Below are 6,149 nucleotides of genomic sequence, written 5' to 3' on the forward strand. Positions count from 1 at the left end.
TCCAAAAGAAGCAATGTGCTTCTACTACCAAGACAAGGGGCATTGGAAGCGAAGCTGCCCCAAGTACCCGTGGAACATTAAAGATGGCAAGATCAAGCCTACCTCGATAGGTATTTACACTATTTTTTCTAAAAATTCATCACATTCTAATTCTTGGGGTCCTTGATACAAGATATGGTTTTTGTTGGATAAGGTGTCTAAGTCCATAACTATTTCTGGTAAGTACTTGACCCGACCCGGCATGGTCCATTTGGGTTGCATGGCACCATGCAATTGGATAAACTAAATGGGAGAAATAACACATATGATTTATTAATATACTATAAGTTCTAATATATTAATAATATTATTTAATTAGTTTGATCAAGAATTAATTTAGAATTAATTAAGTGATCAAAAATATAACTAATTAGATATATGGGTAGATTAAGTAAATCTTCCATATCTTATATAGTGGACTAAGATGCTCCATGGATTATCAAGTTGGGTTCCACCCATAAGATGCTCCATGGAGTTAACCCATTGATCAAGAAATGAAGAGTCATGGAACATTAGGGTTTACCTAATGCAACACACTATATAAGCAATGTAACTCTCCCCAAAATTGGTTACACTAAGAAACAAGAGGGCTTGGCCGATTTTGCATGTGTTAGAGTATTCTCTCAAGTTTATTCTTTGCATTTGGTGTTGTGTGAAGCATTTGAGGCATCGCACTTGAGGTGCTAGGCTCACAAGGTTTCAAGGAACACTTTCAACAACAAGGTATGTAGTTCCGTCTTTTATACAAACAAAATTGTACCCCATGTATGCTAGATAGGTTCATAACCTTGGAAAAACAACTTTTCATGATTATTAGACAAACTGTAACACCCAGAATCTGGAGACCAAGAAAAGAAAGGTTAAGCTCTAAATCAAGAGTCAACTCGTCGAGTCCAGGGAGGAACTCGACGAGTCGGAGCGGGATCCGGGTCATTGAGTAAGTGACCGACTCAGCGAGTCAGCGAGTGGACTCGGCGAGTCTGTTCTGGGCGAGAAAAACCCTAATCCCAGAGGTTGTTCCCTATATAAAGCACATTATAACCCACCCTCAGCCTTTTTATTCCCCTTTTGAGTTCCAGAAACCTTAGAATTGAGTGAGCCTTCATTATTTGAGAGAATACAGCCTTGGAGGAGAGAGTCTTGGAAAGGGCCTTGAAGATCAAGGGCCTTGCTGCAAAGGAGTGGTGTAGATCCGGGATTTAGTTTAGCTGGAGCTTTCATTTGAGGTAATAGTATGTTGTTTGGGCTTATGTGCATCTAGATCTATCTTATGTTTGAGTTTTGGGCATTTTGGAGTATATATGAGATCTATTTCGCGTTTGGAGTAGATATGAGGTTGCTACCTCAGATCTAGGTTGGTAATAACCCTGAGAGTCATAAAGTTTAGGCCAATAAGTTGTTGGTGAAGCCCCTTTTTTACAAACCTTAGCCCTAGAGTGTTCTAAGCCTATAACTCCTAGGTTATACGTAAAGTTTGCCACTTTACGTGGGGGTTAGGCTCTAGAGGAATGGATCTATGGATTTGAGCCCCTGAATGGCTCGAAAAGCCACTGTATGGATTAAGAACTAAAGAGACTCGGCGAGTCACATGGGTGTACTCAGTGAGTCGTATGAACATGAGGATGAACTCGACGAGTTGGATGAACAACTCAACGAGTCTGTTGAAGATTGCCTTGGACTCGGCGAGTCTGTTCTTGGAATCGGCGAGTCAAGTCGTGGAACCCCAAACCCTTCGAGTTAAGACTCAAATCAGTGAGTTGAGTGGAGACTCAGTGAGTTGGACAGGTCAGGACTCGGAAATTGGTAGACTCGGCGAGTCAGGGGATGACTCGGCGAGTCGAGTCGCGAAGGAAAGGATCCTGAGCGTATGAACTTGGCGAGTCAGTAGGCTGACTCGACGAGTAGGGTCAAACTGGAAGGTTGACTTTGACCAGGACTTTGACTTTGACCAGAGTTGACTTAGTTGACTGTTGAAGGGCAGTTTGGGACTAAGTGTTATATTTGGTATTAGTAGATCGGGGAGTCATTGGAGTAGTAGTGCGGGAGTTGTCAGATAGCGGTCTAAGAGGTATCAGCAAGAACTTCAGGAGTGCAGGTGAGTTACCTTCCAGTAGCGGTGGGCCTACGGCCATAATGCTGACCCACCAGTAGGAGTTGTATGTTAGATGATTGTCTTTGTGATATCATCTGGGTTTGCTACTACCTGATATGTTATATGCCGACATGATATGTTATATGTGATAGTGGTAGTAGGAGGGGAATAGTCCCCCCAGTTCGGTTGTTAGGACCGAAGGGTAGGTCAGACACCCCAGATATGTCTGATAGTATGTGATGATATGTTTATATGCTGGCATGATATGTTATATGTGATAGTGGTAGTAGGAAGGGAATAGTCCCCCAGTTCGGTTGTTAGGACCGAAGGGTAGTTCGGACACCCCGGATATGTCTGATAATATGTTTATGTTATGATATATGTGATAGTAGCAGTAGGGGGTGGAATAGTCCCCGAGGGTCGGTTGTTAGGACCGACGGGTAGGTCAGCACCCTAGAATGGCTTGACACCGGTAGGACGGCACCCCAGAATGGCCGCATGGGTAGGACGACACCCCAGAATGGTCGTACGGGTAGGTCGGCACCCCAGAATGGCCGTACCGGGTAGGTCGGGCACCCTATAATTGCCCGAAAGTATGTATGTTATGTGATTGTATGGTATGTGGTATGATGGGGGAACTCACTAAGCTTCGTGCTTACGGTTTTCAGTTTTGGTTTCAGGTACTTCGTGTTTAAAGGAAAGGAGCTGGCTTGATCGCAGCGCATCACACCATGGTTTTTTGCACATGAGATATTTGGGATTACACTCTGATATTGTTTTATGATAATACATTTGATTATTTCTACTTTGGTTTCGACATGACATGATATTACAGATGTTTTATTACACTGTTGGTTTTATAATGACGTATTTAAAAATGAAATTTTTTGCTGGTATTTTTGGGATGTTACACAAACATAGATCCAAGGTTATTAGGGTTGCATGTACACTTAGGAAGTGTTAGAATGCTCAAAACCCATCAGTGGTATCAGAGCCTAGGCTTGCTTGTTTGATTTTTGTGCAAACTGCTTAAAAAATCGAGTTTTCTGCTTTCTGCCCGTATGAACTCGCCGAGTCCATGGGGGGACTCGACGAGTCCATGACCAAATGCGAGCTACTCGTCGAGTCAGTTCATGCACTCGACGAGTAGAGGCTGCAGTTTTCAGAATTTCGATTTTTGTTGCTGGAAATGGACTAGGAACATTACCCTAAACTGTTTTGGTGTTTTAAAACTTGTTTTAGTTGGTGTAATGTTCATGTTAATCCATTTACAATGAAAAATCATCAAAATTACAAGTTTTTAAGAGTAATTTTTGATTCATGAAAGTGTTCATATTCATGTTCTTGATCTTATGATGTTTAGATGATCATAGGAATTGTTTGTAACCTATGTGGTAGATTAATTCATGTTCATTATGTGTTTTAATGGAGTCCATAACTTGTCCTCAAGTTATGGGAAACCAAAAGTCACTTTGCTTTAAAACCATTAAAAGAACACATGGGTTATAAAACTGAAGAGTCTTCATTTTTAATACTCAAATTAACTCATAAGTTACAAGAAATGAAAAGTTTTGAAAGTTTACAAAACTTGCCCTCAAGTTTTGGAACAAGTAAAGTCATATTAAAAACTTTAGTTCCAACCCTTAGAATTTTAAAAGTTAAAATTCAACCCTTATACTTATAATATTATAAGTTAATAATATATATATATGAAAGACCCCAACTTTCGTATTTATGAAAGACCCAAACTTTCATATTATTTCAACATTATTCTTAAGTTACTTCCTCAAAACATGCTACATGCATATTTATAAAACAATATTTTATATTGATAAAGTGATTACAAAAGATTGGATACAAACCGACTAAGTTTATTACATTTCATATCTACCCAGGAATCTATTATTCATATACATACTTGAACATTAGAATACAGAGAAATGGTATTAACTATTCTAAATCTTTCAGCAGTATAAAACTAAATTGGATACTCATCACCTGCAAATGTTAAACATTGAGAGGGATAAGCGATAACGCTTAGTGAATTCAATAAATAGATACAATATAATCTTATGCCTTATATATACCAATATGACAAGAACAACAATAGCATATGCGTATCATATGTCACGCTTTCAATATCAACTCAAGATTTGATTCAAAGATTTACGATCAATGAGACATAACAATTTCACTACTTGATATACATCAATAAAGCTTTTGGCCCAAACGGCACAGAAGATATACAACTTCGGATTAACATTTTGGTAGATTTCAGGCTTAAAGCCCTGTCTAACCATTTGCCAATACCATAGAATAGAGTTCATTCTCTTACGGAGTCATGCTCTACATGGTCAGAGGCTACATACCAGTCCTATCTAACCTTCTGCCAATGCCATAGAATAGAAGTCATTCTCTTACAAGACATGTTCTACATGGCCAGAGGCTACATACCAGTACCACCGTGAATCTAAGTCCTTTTACTGATCACATGGTCAAAGGTATAACTTTGCTATTAAAAATAGCGAATTAAAAATAATACGGGAAGATAACCCGGAATAATAACACTGAAAAGCACATAGCACGTATAACACATAACATACAATTGTTCCTATATATTGAACTCACCGTGAAATAACCGGGGGCTAAAATATTAATTTGGGCAGTACTTCGGCTCTAAATATGACTTTCGTCGTTGAAAACCGGGAGTTTTCTTGAAAACCGGGCTCTGCGAAGGTAGAGCTTCGAAACCGAAAAGATAAATTTTTCGGGCTTCTCGGGAGTCTCGGGGCGTGTTTCGGGCTTTGGAATCAGTACCGGGGCTTCGGGGGAAGTCGGAATAGTAAAAATGTCAAAAAGGGGGGTGAAAGTGGCAATTTTTCAAAATTACCCGAGAGGTCTCGCAGCCCCCTTGTATTTATAGGGAGGTCCGAAGTCGGCTAAGGAAGAGGAGTCAGCAGCGAGGACACGCGGCATCAGCTGGGCGAGGGTGCGCAGGTGGCTCGCACGTGGGTTGCACATGCGAGGGTCTCGGTGTTGGCTTCTGATTGGACCAAGGCGAGGCTTCGGACGTGGCACCTCTGCGAGGCTCGCACACGTGATAAAGGGCACGCGTCGGATTCTTAGCGGACCGGACTTCGGATGCGAGGGCAGGCGACACGTCTCGCCAGCTGGCCTCGATGACTCAGCAGTTCGAACACGTGGCATGTTTCAAGCGAGGGTGACGTGGCCGAAGTCCACGTATGCGAGATTTCTCGGTTTTTGTGCAAAAACTTCTAAAATCCATAACTTTCACATACGAGCTCCGTTTTTGACGTTCTTTATATGCACGCGTAGCTAAAATTATGCTCTACAACTTTCGTTTAGACATCATCGGCTAATTTTGACTTTAATTTTAATATTATTATTTTTAACAGACCGGGACAAAAAAATCCGTTAAAAATCCATAACTTCATCCGACATCCGTTTTCGTCAGACTTTTTACTGTTGTACTACAAATGACGAGACCTTCAATTCTCGTTTAGATTGTGTCGGCTAAAAATCTCTCGATCTAAAATTCGAGTTTTTAGCTGTCTACTGCTAAGCTGAAACTTCGAAAAATCATAACTTCCTCATACGAAGTCAGATTCAAACGGTCTTTATATGAAAGTTGATTATTTTCACGAGTTCTACAACTTTCATTTACATTACTAAGGCTAAAAATTAGTTTATCGAAAACTAAATTTTTACGCGACAAGGTATTTTCCGGATTTATCATGGATCTTCGTTTGGTCATAACTTCTTCGTTATAACTCGGATTTCGATGAGGTTTTCGCCTAAATGTTTCTAACGAGATTATCTACAACTTTCAATAATAAAATTTTACTTATTTCAAATTTTATATTTTCGCTAAATTTTCATGATTTGGCTATTAATTGGAATCTCATAAGACTTCCAACATTTTATGAGTGATTCTAAACATAGTTTTACTTCATTTCTAGTAAAAACTAGCTGTTAGAACTCAACACTCAATTTTATT

The sequence above is a fragment of the Lactuca serriola genome, chromosome 5 (genome assembly GCF_051521515.1).
Source record: "Lactuca serriola cultivar US96UC23 chromosome 5, Lser_US96UC23_V15, whole genome shotgun sequence".
Classification (NCBI taxonomy): Eukaryota; Viridiplantae; Streptophyta; class Magnoliopsida; order Asterales; family Asteraceae; genus Lactuca; species Lactuca serriola.